The 16,570-nt window shown below is 43.6% G+C and overlaps 1 protein-coding gene across 7 annotated transcripts in view; it reads right to left on the reverse strand.

Annotated features, from left to right (window-relative positions):
* Positions 1-16,570, reverse strand: part of FRMD4A (FERM domain containing 4A) — a 406,427-nt gene that overhangs the window by 159,504 nt on the left and 230,353 nt on the right. The gene's annotated exons all lie outside the window — the stretch shown is intronic.

Consider the following 16,570-nt stretch of genomic DNA (forward strand, 5'->3'; position numbering starts at 1 on the left):
TTAAAAATGTCTGGTAGTCGCTGATAGACCTATCTTCCATGAATCTTGTCTATTCACCATTTAAAGCTATGCCTACGGTCACCACTACATCCTCTGGCAGTGAATTTCACCTTTTAACCACTAGTCATCTAAAGTATAACCTTTTGTCCATCCTAAATCTACTGCCCATCAGCTTCATTGGATGCCCTCAAGCTCTAGTACTTTGGGAGGGAAAAAATGTCACCTTGTTGGCTCTCTCCACCTTAGGCATACATTTTATAAATCCCTACCATGTCCTCCCTTAGTCATCACTTTTCTAAACTGAAAAGTTCTGGACTGCTCAGCCTCTCCTCACGGGAAGGTGCTCCGACACACTAGTAAACATGGTTGTCCCCTTCTGAACGTCTAGTTGTGCAATGTCTTTTTGGGTGGGATACAGTGACAAGAACCATACACAGTATTCCTTGTTCAGCTGCACTGTAGATCTATGCAGGAGCATTACAATATTGGCCCTTTTATTCTCAATCCCTTTCCTAATAACCCCTAACATAGGGTTTGCCTTTCTCACTGCTGCAGCACACGGGGTTGGCACTTTCATTGAACTATGACCCTGGGATCTTTTCCCCTCTCAATCTCAGCAACTTTAGACCCATTAGTCTATAAAGGGTTTTTTTTTTGTCTCAATATGTATCACCTTAAACTTACCAACAGTGAACTTCGTTTACTACATTGTCACCCAATTTGTGGAGGACTTCCAAGAGCTCCTCACAGTCAGCCTCGGTTTTCATTATCCTGAATAATTTTGTGTCATTTACAGACACTATACTACCACTATACTACTCTCCCCTAGTCCCAGATCATTCATGAAAAAATTAAATAATACTGGCCCTAATTGTGAGAATTGTACATTTATTCCCATTCTTTGCTTCCTGATAGTTAACCAATTTTAATCCATAACAGAACCTGTCCTCTTATCCCATGACTGCTAAGCGTACTTGGTAGTATTTGATGAAGTACCTCATCAAAATCAAGACACCGCCAGTTCTAAAACTTACTAAGAGAGCTGGTTTCCTTTGTTTCCCCCAGTTTTCAGAGTATTCTTCCAGTTTTGACAGCTTAACCTTCTCTGCTCAGTCAGACAATCATTACTGGGGTCTGCAAAGACAAACAAAGTTCTAACTTCACTAACTTTCGGCAGGCTTTATCACTTCACCAGAGCCACCAGATCCCTCCGGCCTGTGCTCTTTAATTCTGGCTCCACTTGCCTTTGCCTTAGGAAGCCAGGTATTTTGAAATACAGCAATTGCCAATTCTACCTCAGGGTCCAATAATTACACCCACAAAGCCAGGTGTTGTTAGGTGCATAGTCATGTCCAACCCATCGCGACCTCATGAACAATGATCCTCCAGGCCTTTCTGTCCTCTACCATTCCCTGGAGTCCATTTAAGTTCACACCGACTGCTTCAGTGACTCCATCCAGACACCTCATTCTCTGTCGTCCCCTTCTTCTTTTGCCCTCGATCGCTCCCAGCATTAGGCTCTTCTTCAGGGAGTCAGGTATCATAGTCAAAATATTTCCACCAAACTCTGTGATAATAAATAATCCAATCTCTGAAGAACATAGCCCCAAACCCATTTATTTCCATGTTTTTATAACTTAAGGTTTATAGGAAATGAGGGAATATCCCTTTTTCTGCCTGTAACTTCTTAGCTGACTTGGTTACTTCCTCACAGAATTATTCATTGCAATTCATTTCCTCTCCTTGAGGTTCACTCAAGCCATATCTTTTTGCCTAATCTTTGATGGCACAAAGAGTTTTTCTGATGGTTTCATCTGCAACTTGATACAGCCAGACCATCTTTGAAATCTTTTAAGGACATGAATCTTAAGGTTTGGAGATGTGTTGAAACAAACACATGGTCTAGTCTGGCAAGTATCAAAGTCCATTCTGATTGATATCAACAGGATACAGAGTGATACATGAAGTAATGAGAAAGCCTGACTCTTTTAAAAACATACATCAGATCTATCTGATGGACTAGGACTCTAGATTAGGGATGGGCATGAACCACATTTTTGGGGTTCATAGTTCATGAAAGAACTACAAATTGAGGCAAGAATCCTTATGAACCAGGAGGTTGTTTCACAAATTGACTCAGTTCATATGATTTGTGAGATATTTAAAGTTTAAACCCCTGCTTCTGCTCCCCATAAAAAGCCAGGGGGGAGCAAAAAACAAGGGTTTGAATGTCTCCCAGCTATTTAAACCCAGCTTTCTGCATGCCATGTTGGCAATTAGCAGAAAGCAAGGTATAAAATGGCTAGAAACCATTTAAACTCCCTGCTTTCTGCTCCCTGCAGGGAGCAGAAAGCAGAAGTTTAAATGACTCCCTACAATTCAAACTGAACAGCTAAATAGCAACTGTTTTTAATGAAGAGCAGAAAGTAGGGGTTTAAACTGCCTTCTGCTTTTCAGAAACCACAAACCTGCAAAATTCTTGATGACTGTTAGTTCATCAGCCTGTTTGTACCCGTCCCTGCAATAAATCACAAAAGCTTTTGCTGTGGGAAAAAAGTATTAATCTTTGATGTATCACTAAGCTGCTATTTATTTTTGCTGTAATGGACTAAACATGGTTAACCTTCTGGAGTAAAGGTGCATGAGAACATAGATAATATCCTTCCCTCATCCCAGGGGAAATAGAGCACATCCCCACACATCTGGGACTAATGGAAGTCTTCTGGGTCTTGGATCAGTTCTGTGCTGGCTAGAGGTTCAATGCCACCTTTAATAGGATTTGACAAGTTACACTTTATCTTCTGCTAAATCATATTAGATATATTGAAGTGATAATTACTAACAAAATGGCCTTTATCGTAATGGGAGAGATGTGTGTCAGAGAGGGTTTCTACACTGCAAAGATTGGGGTTGGGGGTAATACATTGTGTGTGTGCTCTCTGTCCCACGTAACTTATTGAAAGCTGTAAGAATCAATGCTACCCATCATCATACCACATTAAAAGTATTGGGTCACAGCAATGATGTGCGCCTCAGATTGGCCCTTACTGTGGGAGCATTCCCCCAATGGGGTGAGAGCTCCCCCCCCCCACTGAGGGCCAATAAGAGCCTCTCGCCTACACCCATCCTCCTCCTCCTGGCATGCCCCATGAAGATGAAGTGCTGGTAAAAAGTAAGCTCTGGAGCTCTGGATGTCCATTGATCTGCCTTCTACCCTGCTCCGCTAAGCTCCCTGCCTTCCTGGCTACCATAAAGGGTGGGGAAGGCTGAACAGCTATACCCTGCCCCGCCCTGCTGATCTTGCTGGCCTCTTGGCATGAGAGCTGTGGGGGCCTCTGGGACTGCCAGCCTGTTTTTAAAACAAGCTTCACCAGCAGTACCAAATAAAAATCACTGGGTGCTCTAAGGATGTTCTGAGGCTCTGACTGGCCTTCACAGGGGGACATGCCCCCAATAGGCCTGCATGAATGCTCAGGTGAGACATAAGGAGGTCCATGCACAGGATTTTTAAAAAAGAGGAGGAGTACAATGCATTCCAAACTTTTTCTTGAATTGTTAATATGTTTTCATTTATTCAATGAGTAACTTTTTGTATTATTTCTTGGGGGGGGTGTTAAACTCCCAAACCCCTCTTCCTTGTGCACAGCCTTGGGAGGGCCCAACCCAGCCAAGGGTCAGAAACCCAGACAGAGAGCTAATTGCCCAGGAGAAGGTGAGTGGACAGGGCCCCCGTTGGAGGGAGGTGGAGGAAACTTCTAAGGGCTGACTGGGCCAAGCATTATAGGTGGAGCATGTAAAGACTGAGTGCCCCTTTGAATCCTCCCAACCTCACACCAAGGAGGAGGAGATGGTGAGGGCTTGTCTTATCTCAGAGCTGGTACAGAGAAAGGGCCAGAACAACACCCTGATAGGATGACCCAGGTGAGCACACTCCCCTCCCCTCCATATCTGAGCGACCTGAAGGCCAATCCTCCACCTTCAGCTGGGAACCAGTATGCTGAACTCCACTTTAGAGAAGAGGATAAGAGAAAAGATGTTTTTTTATACCCCATTTCTCCTTACCCAAAGGATTTCCAAAGCAGCTTACAAACATCTTTCCCTTCCTCTCCCCACAACACACCCTGTGAGGGAGGTGGGGTTGAAAGAGCTCTGAGGGAACTGCTCTGTGATAACAGGTCTAAGAGAACTGTGACCAAGGTCACACAGCTGACTGCATGTGGAGGTGTGGAGAAGCAAACCTGGTTTTCCAGATTAGATCTCTTGACCACTACATCATGCTGGCTCTTCAACAGAGTTCATCCATTGGCTGTGTAATGAAAGTTTTCACTTCAACATCCAATTAAAGAATCTGGACCAAACAATTTAAAAAGGCTTTGCCTATGCAAGCCATTTAGTGGCAGAGTGCTCCAGGATTATCTATTAAAGGCTGATTATCAGCCTTCAAATCTGATAATACAAATAAGTAAATTCTGTTCTTTGAACTCTAATCAGTAAGCCCAACCAAAAATATACATAAACTTTTATTGAAAAAAGAAAGTTCTCTATAGTATGCAAGATAGTAATTATTACAGGCACGAAAACTTAACCCTATAATTACTGTAGAAATAAGTGCCAAAATTATCAAACTTGGAAAATCATATTATAGTAAGTAATATTTTAAAAAGCAAACCATGTTCCAAGTTTTTGTTTCTCATCTATATGTTCTACTTTTGTTTAAAAGGAGACTCTCCTAGAACCCCCTCCTCCAATGATCCCTACACAGGAAAAAAAACCCCTCACATTATTATTATTATTATTATTATTATTATTATTATTATTATTATTATTATTATATTTATACCCCACCTCCCCCCGAAGGCTCAAGGCGGCTTACATAACCCCGTCCCGTAAAACCATAAAATGACAATAAAAACCAATAATTTACAGTAATTGTAACAGCGATGGCGTAATCTACTCATTTGCTCTCCGCATCCTCATCTACGGCGGGGGGTGACGCTCTCTACTGCCAGTTTGTGAGGGGGAGGCTGATCTTCTTTCCGCCCGGCCTCAGTTATAAGCCTGGCGGAAGAGCTCCGTCTTACAGGCCCTGCGGAATGCTGGTAATTCCCGCAGGGCCCTCAGCTCTTCCAGGAGCTCATTCCACCAGGTTGGGGCCAGGACCGAAAAGGCCCTGGCCCTAGTTGAGGCCAGGCGGGCTTCCTTGGGGCCGGGAATGACCAGTAGGTTAGCCCCCGCAGAGCGTAAAGCCCTGCGGGGGATATAGGGCAAAAGGCGGTCCCTCATATATGCTGGGCCTAGACCACGGATGGCCTTGAAGGTCAAAACCAAAACCTTGAACCTGATCCGGAAGGCGACCGGTAACCAATGCAGCTGCCTCAGAACTGGCTGGATGTGAGCCCTCCATGGTGTAGCTGTGAGGACTCTAGCAGCCGCATTTTGGACGAGTTGCAGTTTCCGGATCAAGCCCAGAGGCAGGCCGGTGTAGAGCGAGTTACAGCAATCTAGTCTAGAGGTGACCGTCGCATGGATCACTGTGGTCAGGTGTTCGGAGGACAGATAGGGCGCTAGTAGCCGAGCTTGGCGAAGATGGAAAAATGCCCGGCTAGCTACCTGTTTAACCTGTGCCTCAAGTGTTAGTGAGACATCAATGGTCACCCCTAAATTCCTGGCCTGAGATGTGATATTAAGTTGCGTCCCGGCCCGAAAGGGTAAGAGCGCTTCCTGATCTGCCCCCCTACGGCCCAACCACAGAACCTCCGTCTTGGAGGGGTTGAGTTTCAGGCGACTCTGCTCGAGCCATCCAGCTATGGCTTCCAAACATCTGGGAAAATGGATCTGGGGGGGAGTCCGGGTGGCCATCCATGAGGAGAAAGAGCTGGGTGTCATCAGCGTACTGGTGGCAACCCAGCCCATAGCTCCGTACCAGTTGAGCCAGAGGGTGCATAAAGATGTTAAATAATGTAGGAGAGAGCACCGAGCCTTGTGGGACCCCACAAGGGAGCTGGTAAGGGCCCGATACTTCCTCTCCCACGGCTACCCTCTGTGTCCGGTTTTGGAGGAAGGAGCGTATCCAGCGTAACGCTGTACCCCTTATCCCCGTACCGGCAAGGCGGCTCGCTAGCAGCTCGTGATCGACCATGTCAAACGCGGCCGACAGATCTAAAAGAACTAGCACAGCAGAGCCACCTCGGTCAAGCTGGCGACGGAGGTCATCCAACAAGGAGACCAACACAGTTTCCACCCCATGACCAGGGCAGAAGCCAGACTGGTATGGATCGAGTGCCGAAGTATCTTCCAGGAACGCTAGGAGCTGGTCCGCCGCTGACAATCCATATTTCCCTGAGGCTACTCTGCAAGTGATAACTGCTCAGTAAATATAGTTACTTTCTTCCCCCCCCTCCTGAAATAGCCAGTGATGGGCCTGGAGGGGGCAGAAAGGGGAAGGGCCGCAGGTGAGCATGTACACAGCTATGCTTCCCAAGCATATTCTGCATGATCCTGTCACTTCTGGGGTTTCTCACAGACTGAAGAATGTTTCAGAGTTTTCTCAATAGTGAAAAAATAGCAAAAAAGCTGAGAAATACTAATATCTACTGATCTCTACTGATAAGAAGCCATTTTAAATATTTTATTATTCATTTCCTATTATAGTAACAGCCCCTCTAATTCAAATTGGTCCTTTCTAGTATAAACTGGCCCCAGCAACTAACCAACTACAGGGATTCAAAGTTGCATTTCTAACAAAAACATGATATACTGGAAGCAAGATTTAATTCAATGGGGCCAATATATAGAATGGGGGATTCAAGACAACATGCAAACAGATTTTTCCAAAAGTTATTCTTTTCCTTCTTTATGGTAAATTCTTTAGAACAATGAAGATAAATTCAGAAGAAATGGAAACAATATCTTTGTCACAATTTCCTGTAATTTTTCAAGGTCTTAAAAAAAAACATTCAAAGGAGAAAACTAAGTAGCAATTACTTAGGCTGAACTGAAGTAAATCAACACCTGACTGGTCAGAAACTTGCACGAAAAGTCCACCCACCCCCCAAATCGGAAGCTCAAGCATCACCACAAAACAAATATGCGAAAAAAATACACATTTAAAATACAGAGAATAACTGGTCGCTTTACTTTCTGATAATGGGGCTGAAACTGTAAAAAACAAACAAGCATTTAACTATCATTTGATTCAGAAAACATGAAACCACCAATTTATTTAAGAGGAATGTTCTGGACAGATAAGCTGTAACCTTTCCCAATACTTTATTCAGATTTCTCTCCTTTCCTCATTCCCTGGGTAGCATTCCCTAAAGTCGGTGCCTTGCCTTCCTCTTTAAAGGCATGCATAGCACCAAATGGTATGCAGTGCAGTGAGAAATACATTAATTAAAATAATTAAATCAGTGAGCTCAAAGTACCTACCTATAGTAGAAGCCATCTGCTGTACCTCTGCATGTTTTACTGCTCTGTCCTTTGTAATTCAGAGGGGAGGGGTAATAACCCAGGTGTCTCCTATCCAAAGCTTATTGAAAATCTGGAGAAAAGCAAGTTTGAATGGGAATGAAGCTGTGGGAAAACTGTAGCTTCCATGGGAAGAGGCTGTAAGAGATTTATGCTTTGCATGCAGAAGAGGAGGGGCCATGACTCAATGACAGAGCATTTGCTTGGCATGTAGAAGGTCCCAGGTCCAATCCCTGGTATCTCCAGGTAAAAAAAGGATCAGGGAGCAAGCTGATGTGAGAATCAATAATATAAAACCCTGAAAAGTTGCTACCAGTCTGATAGTACTGACGCTGATCGACCCAGGGTCTGATTCATGCTTCTATGGGACCAGACTCCATGTTACAGGTTCAATCTGTGAATATCCCTATTAACCTATCTCAGAGAGCAGATGTTCCTCTCAGACCTTTCTCTGATAGGAAGAAATTGTCAGTCAGAAGAGCTAGATAAACCAACTGCCTGACTCAGTTCAAAGTACTTTCAAAGGGCGTGTATGTTCTGCAGCATCAGAAAGCAGCCTTAAAAGACAGACAGAAATGAAACAGAAAAGGATGCCATAGAGATGACCTGTGATAATTTTTATTTGTTTGTTTGTTTATTGAATTGGTATACCGCCGATCCCAATTGGGCTCACGGCGGTTCACATAATAAAAAGATAAAAACATAGTAAAACCCCATAATCAACCCTGGTCATATTATTAACAGTAAAACAAGAGGTGAAAAACCACTAACATCTACCACCTCAGCCAGCTGGGCCCAATCCTTGCTGTCTTACTGATGAGAATGGGAAATAAATTAATGGAAGAGCACAATGGATATAGGGGGATCCCAGATTGAATGTCGGGAACCCGCCCTGGCCTCAACCGTATGCCTGGTGGAAGAGCTCTGTCTTACAGGCCCTGTGGAAAGTTGACAACTCCCGCAGGGCCCTTAGCTCTTCCGGGAATTCATTCCACCAGGCTGGGGCCAGGACCGAAAAGGGAATTTCAAGGGAATGTTATGTGTTCTGTTCTTTCTCTCAGTATGTCTAAAGAATGTCCAGAAACTTTAAAATGGAGCTCACAAAAATGGGACCGCAACTTGTAATAAGCCTTGGCTGTGTTAAATTTGGGGATCATGGACATATCTATGGCTATTAGCCAAGGTGAACTCTGTATATAACTGCTTGGAAGTTTGTGTGAATTCTCCAAGAATTTATTCATTAATTTAAAATATTTATTAGCTGCTTTTCTTCCTTACAAAGCTTGAGGTGGCTTGCAACATAGACAAATAAAATACATAAACATAAAAATGAGTTTTAAATCACAACTCAGGAGTACTAGTAAACGTAATCAAATGAGGTCCTAAGATAAAACCATCTTCATCTTCAGTGGTCATAAAAGACACCTGATTCAGCCAGGAAGATTAGTAAAGGATAGCAGAGATGAAATCTATAAAATACTAACTACCATTCACAGTGTATTCGTAATGAGGTTTATTTCCAGGAGGGCAGCTTTATTCTAAAGAAGTTTCCAGTGAACTCTCAAAAAGCAGTGTAAACTTTGGAGGCAGCTTTTCCCATCTACCTTCTCAACTAGTTTAACTGCTCAACTGCACAATCTCTGAAGCAAGGATGGTGGGAACAAAGGAATGATCTGATCTTTGAAGAAATACGCCTCCTAGACTTAGTCTTAATCTTTCACGCATACACTTAAAATGATCTCCAAGAGCCAGAGGAAGAAATCAGTGCAATAACTCCTCTCTGCATTAGAGGTAAAAAAGTGTGGATTTGTCAGCATGCTATATCACTAGATAGGCATAATACATAGAGCTAGGATGTATGTGCAGGACAGCAGAATATTTAATGGCAGAAACGATAGAAAGTGTTGGATGCAGCATATAAATATTTCTAAGTCTGCCCTGGTTACTGGAGGGATTCCTGGGAGTCTAAGATGAGCAACACATCCTATTCTGTTGGGGACATATTATTACTGTTACTAGCAAAATAGTTATGAGTTCTTTCAAACTGTATGGACCATGGTTGCCATGTTCTCCCTTTGGTGATCATTGTTAGTCAGGAATGGGACTCACTAGAACAGGTTAGCCATGTTGCTATTCTTTTCCACAGGAACAACTGTTCAATTATTTGGAAGAAAGGAATGGGTAACACCAAGGAAGGGCTGTGGCTCAGTGGCAGTCCATCTGCTTGGCATCAGAAGGTCCTAGGTCCAATCCAGGCATCTTCAATTAAAAGGACCAGAGACTAGGTGATGTGAAAGAACTCTGCTTGAGAGTCTGGGGAGCAGCTACCAATCTGAATGGACAAAACTAACCCTGATGGACCAATAGTCCAATTCAGCTTAAATCAGCTACCTGTGTTTGCTTTGAGACATGGGGACTCAAGGAGGATTACATGATAGAACTATTCAGTCAATCAATAAGGCAATTATTCTTACGCAAAACTTAGTCTGAGTTGCAAAAGCAGAGCAAGCACTTGGCAGTTTGTCAAAGAAAAGGACAATGTTTTAAATCATGCAACGTTTTTCACCATTATTCTTTAGCAAGTGAGGAAACAAATGGAGTTAAACAATGGGGAATGATGTGTGACTAACTCCAAGGTCTTTACTCTTTTGGCAAACCCTCAAATTTGGTTTGCTTGAGAATATAATCACCATAAAACTGATACCATCTTGCATTCTGTTCATCCAACTCTGCAAACCTAATGTAACAGCTATAGAAAACCATCATACCGCATACCTTTCAGAGAGGAGTCGAGAGCTCCTAAATAATTTAGGTTTCCCTCTCCTTAGCTTCAAATAGCATCAGCCTGTAATTAACTGACTAAGCAAATCAGACACCCAAGAATCACACTCTGATACTCAGGTACTAAGATGAAGAAAGAGTAAGTTGGATGGACAAAGATACCCTCTAATCTTCCCAGGCCTCTGTTCAGAAAAGAGGGTTCCACACCCCTACATTTGCTCCAAGCAGTCGCAGGGGGACCTTAAAAAAAGTGGGGATATTGGCTGCATCACTGTCACTTCTGGAAGAAAAAAAGCAGCTGACATTACACCTCCCTGCCCAACATCCCTGCTCCCATCCTTCCCACCTGAAGACTCTTGAAGGGCACTCTTAACAGCTCTAGTCAAACATTTGTTGTTGGGGTAGTTGCATGCATCTCTTTAATAACCTATATTTGTATTAATTTATGCAGAGGGCCCTTCCCAAAAGATTCTCTTGGGTATACTTTAAAAAATCTTTTTTGCAATCATTTCAAATTTTCTTGAATCTCAAATTGACAGCTACCCGAGATCAGAGCCAACACTATGGAATGCCTCCCCACACTTTGGTATGATCACTTCTGTCCCTCAGTGATCCTGAATGGGGGGAAAGATCCCTTCCATCAGGTAAATGGGCTCAGCTCCAGTGCAATTCTAAGCAGAGTTAGGGCCTTCTAAGTCTACTGAGGTTAGAACAGTATAACTGTGCCTAGAGCTGCAACATTCATTTAAGGGTTGTATTTGACCAGTGACTTTAGTGCAGTTGTGTTTCTGTATATTTTATATTATTGTTGGATATATTAACATTTGTAGTCAGATATTTTATATAATTATCGTTTTGATTTTTGGAGTTGACAGCCAGTTGGGAAAGTTTGAAAGTTGTCAATAAGCCAGTGGGTTTGGATCCAAAGATCTGTTCTGCTATTGATCATCCTGTTCTCTACCAAAAGGAGCCTTCCTCTGATGCAAGTGGAAGACCCTCTTGTGTTAGAGAAGAACATACTGGGGGGAAATCTAACTCACTATATCATTTTTAAAAACCAATGTTATTGAATCTTCATTATTCTGCATCTCCCTCATCCTTCATCATAGTTTACATTTCTTTTCCATCAGAGATTTCAAGGTCTAAAGTTACTGCTATTCCTAATATTTTATCTGCCAGAGAAATAAATTAATGTTTATTGTGTTTGTATCAGATTTTCATTGTCGAGTGTTTTACAGACAATTTGCTCCAGTTTTACAAAGTAATCACAGGAGGCTTACCTACAGCAAATCCAGACTCCACAGAAGATAATCAAAAGAAGAGGGTTTCCCCCCAAATATTTTTCTGATCCTAGAAGACTACAGTCCTAAATGTAACTGCACACATTTGTGTATAGAAAAATGCTTAGGAGTGGTTGTATTAAAGCACTATATGTTGAATTTGTTCTCTTAACACGAGCACCCAAAGTACATTTTAAATGTTAAGCCTTGTTCTGGAACAGGGATGATCAGCCTGAGCATGACATTTCCCTGCCCCCAGACTTCTCTCCCAAGAGGGGGACAGAAGCAGTTGGCTGCCATATGCTCAACTACCCCCTCTTGGGTCAAGAAGCAGCCAGCCAGCAAGCTAGGCTGTGTCTACCCCTTTCAGGGCTTCAGCAGTGCCTGGAAACCATGCCCAGCCCCTGAGGCAGGGAGGGGGCAGGGGTGTGTAGAGGTGGCAGTGACCCTGCGGGCCCATCCCTGGATTCTGCCTGGGCCCCCAGAATCACTAGCATTGCCCCTGTCCTGGAATGTGCCTTGACCCACCTAGTGGTAAGTGAATGAAGCGAACTAGACAGTGAACAAGACACCCATCCATCCCCTTCTGTCAGGATAGGCTCCTCAGGCGGAGCAGCCAGCCACAGTGAAGAGAGGAACAGGAGGGAAAAGAATGAATGGAGAAACAAGAAAATTGATGGAGAAGCAAAAACAAACAAAAAAAGCCAATACTGAATATTGGGTGTTGAGGTGGAAACAGTTGGGGAAGGCTGCTGCATGCCCTGCTGATCGACTTTTACTAAGCACGTAGCTCAGCTGACTGGCCCCTGGGTGTTGTTTGGGGGAGTAACAGTTTCCTGGAGAGCTTTTACCAGAGCCATCAGGATGTCTCACAAGCACTGAATCCAACCGGTTCATATATTCTTCCACCAACAATCCAGATTCTATAATCCTGACAGTTAAACGGAGCCTCTGTGTTCAGAGGAAGTTTAACCTTTTAACCATTTAGTAGAAGTGGCGCAAAGAATGAAGGAGGGCTGCTGCTTGTGCAATCCTAGGAAGCTCCTCCCCTCAACTGCCAGAGATTCCCACTCTGATCCTCACTCATTTTTCCCATCAGCTCCTCCAAACCCTGTGGAATTCTACAGGAATCTTCATCAGCCAGGGCTGCTGAGAGAGGAGATATGAGGGGACAAAAATTTTGGGGAGGGGCCTCCTTGAAGGACCCTGGAGGGAACAATTTGAGGGACCCTAGTTGGGGTTCTTTGGCAGCCAACCCAGTAGAATTTAGCTTCTCCTGGAATGCCTCCACTTAGCCCTTTTTGCTGCAGTCTCTCTCGGCCTCCCTCTCTCTCTCTCTCACACACACACAGACACAGACAGAGTGAGAGATGGATGGTGGGGGTTGGCTCACTTTCCACTGCCTGCCCCTTTCCTGTGTCTGTAGCCAGCCAGCCTCACACTCTGGGTGCTGGGAAGGCATCATGTATATCTTCTGCCACTTTCCTTGCATGATCTGCTTGCAAAAATCCCACCACTGGCTCCATCCCCTGCCCCATTTCCTGACCAGCATAGAGAAGCTTCTCTATCACAGGAACACAATTGTCATTTGGTAAATGAGCCTCTCTGGAGGCATATCAATTATCTCATGCCACAGAGAAGGAAATAGGGGAGGGGCAGGGCTGCTAGAACTCACATTGTGATGCTGAAGAGGCAAAAAAGGTGGCCATTTATTTATTTTGCTTATATTTTTATACTGCCCTCCCCTAAGGCTCAGGACAGTTGTTCAGAATGACCACCACAAGCAAAAGTGCCCAAAAAGCAGGTGGGGTTCTAGATAAAGTTGCCAACTGAGACTGGTTTGCACCTTTGCCTTTAATGGCAGCATGATGTATAGAAATTAGCAAAGGAACTTTTAACAAAATAAGGGAATAATTTATTACTGGCTTGTTCCTATAGTTCAAGGTGCTGCAAGAGGCACAGGAGTAGGAGCTAGTAAGAAAAAAGTTGGCAGATCTGGGGGGGGGATAATGGGGGGGCGGGATAATGGGGGGCATCTAGTGCTGGCAAATGGAAAGGAATGGAAGCAGGGTAGATTTGAAGATGGAGCAATCAAGGACTAGAAGTGTGGGCAGAAATTTAAGGCTGCAGTCCTCCCAGGCGTATCTACATGCAAGCAAGCCCCAACGTAAGACAGAAATCTTAAGACACCCTGTGAGGTGGGTGAGGCTGGGAGAACCCTGGTATCACTGCTCGGTCAGAACAGCTTTATCAGTGCCATGTGGCGCCCAAGGTCACCCAGATGGCTGCATGTGGGGGAGTATGAAATCAAACCCAGTTTGCCATATTAGAAGTCCGCACTCCTAACCACTACACCAATGATGAATTTATGTAGTAATACACACACACACACAGTAAAACGCGAAGAGCAGAACTGTTGTCAGGGTATATTATTTAAGATTTCTGTTGTTCTGGGAATTCCTTATCCTCAACAAAAAGGACTTTGGTTTACTTTGCTTTACAGCACAAATTTCTCATTCAGTTTAAATGCCACCCCTCACTTTGACACAACCGCAGGCTATTTCAATCCCTAATGTCAGCTAGCCACAAACTTCAGAAAAACTTGGGCTGAAAAATACACTCGCAACACATGCTCTGCTGAAATACAGAGCATGTGAGCATTGCCGAAGGTAGTAAATAGCCTTTATTAGGCTCATGAGTCCCCTATTGTACTAATATGATATTTGCATGAGGCCAGGCTTAATATCCCTTTTGGGACGAAGCAACATTATCATTCTAGTTCATCAGTACACTAGGAGTAAATGTATCATCTATTTCCAATGGATGACCTGACCACCATTGGTTTTCATTCTTGGGCTTCAGGATCTGTTCAAATAACTCTGAATAGCTGAATCCATGCTTTGGATGTAGCCTGCTCAATCCCTAGCCGCTACAGGTAACAGGACTGGGAGAAAAAAGCACTTCAACATTCATTAGGTTAGCTATACACCCTCCACAGCTTGTAATCTACATGCAGCTGTTTCACATGCCACATATGACACTTCTAATTTTGGTTTCTGATTAGGGTTGCCAAGCTCCAGGAGAGACCTGGAGATATTGGGCCTTGTAACAGAAACCTTAAAACCTTATTAGGGAAAGAGGGCCACCTAGAGTGTCTGGGCCCATGGGCCTGTGGGAGCCTACATTTTGAAGAAGAAGAAGAAGAGTTGGTTCTTATATGCCGCTTTTCCCTACCCGAAGGAGGCTCAAAGCGGCTTACATTCGCCTTCCCTTTCCTCTCCCCACAACAGACACCCTGTGGGGTGGGTGAGGCTGAGAGAGCCCTGATATCACTGCCCGGTCAGAACAGTTTTATCAGTGCCGTGGCGAGCCCAAGGTCACCCAGCTGGTTGCATGTGGGGGAGCGCAGAATCGAACCTGGCATGCCAGATTAGAAGTCCGCACTCCTAACCACTACACCAAATTTTATTTATTTATTTATTTATTTATTTATTTATTTATTTATTTATTTATTTATTTATTAGATTTCTATACCGCTGCTCGCCGTAGCCTCATGGTGGTTTACACGTACAATTCTAAAACAATAAAACCCCAATAAAATCCCTATTAAAATAACAACCACATACTAATCAACTATGCAATGGTGACCGTAATCTCCAATGATCCCTCCTTGCTCAGGGTTAGGCACTGATCGCCATCTAATATTAATCTGATGTTGATCTAATCTAATGTAATGAGAGCGCATTCATTTTGAATAACTCATTCATTTTGGTTCAAATTAGACTGTCTTGCCAGAAATAATCCCTTTTATACAAAGACATGGAAATTCAGATCCGTTACCAAATGCATGATGGGTGTGTGTGTGTTAAATGCCATCAAGTCACTTCTGCTCTATGGCAACCCTATGAAATACTGACCTCTGAAAAGTCGTATTGTTTCAGTTTTTGCAGCCTGTGAGCTGTGCCTTCCTTGACTGAGCCAATCCATCTCATGTTGAATCTCCCCTTCTTCCTACTGCCTTCAGCTTTTAGTAGCATTATTTTTTTTTCAGTGAGACCTGTATTTTCATAATGTGACCAGTTTGAGAATTTTAGCTCCTAGGGGAGAGTTCAGGCTTGATTTGATCTAGAACTTGTTTCTCTTTTTGGCAGTACATAGTATCTCTAAATCTCTCCTCCAACATCCCATTGCATGACTCAACTTTCTTCCTATCAGCATTCTTCATTGTCCAGCTCTCACACCCAATCATTGTAATGGGAATACTATGGTATGAATTATCTTGATCTTAGTTGTCAGAGACACATCCTTACACTTGATGCAGTGGTTAGGAGTGCGGACTTGTAATCTGGCCAGCCGGGTTTGATTCTGCATTCACCCACATGCAGTCAGCTGGGTGACCTTCGGCTGGCCACAGCACTGATAAAGCTGTTCTGACCGAGCAGTGATATCAGGGCTCTCTCAGCCTCACCCACCTCACAGGGTGTCTGTCATGGGGAGAGGAAAGGGAAGGCAATTGTAAGCCGCTTGAGAGAAAAGTGGCATATAAGAACAACTCTTCTTCTTAAGTCTATTTAGTAGCTACTTCATGGTTGCCCTTTTCAGTCTCAAACTCCTTCTAATTTCATAGACTTAGTCACCCTTTTGGTTGATGATTCCTTAATTGAAGCCAAGGGACAGAAAATCTTACAGGATTTCCATTTCTTCAACATCAGCCTTGTGTAATTCCCCAGAGGTCAGCACATTTATCTTCTTGATGTTCAGCTGTAATCCTGCTTTGGCACTTTCTGCTTTAACCTTTGTAATTTCAAGTCTTCACTGTTTTCTGTCAGTGTTGTTGAATGATAGTAGTAGGATTATGTTTTATAACTCTCTGATAGGTAACGGTAGCTTCTGACTTCAGAGATGGGGCTTTGCATAGTATACACTAAATCAGTTCATCCGTTTTAGAAAGGAGGCTGGTTTAGGTCCAATTTCAGTGACTAAGTATCGGGATTTTGGGTCTTTCCTTTGTCTTCAGTGCAAACAGCAGGCTGGGCAGGGGT

Source organism: Paroedura picta, chromosome 5 (genome assembly GCF_049243985.1).
Source record: "Paroedura picta isolate Pp20150507F chromosome 5, Ppicta_v3.0, whole genome shotgun sequence".
Lineage (NCBI taxonomy): Eukaryota > Metazoa > Chordata > Lepidosauria > Squamata > Gekkonidae > Paroedura > Paroedura picta.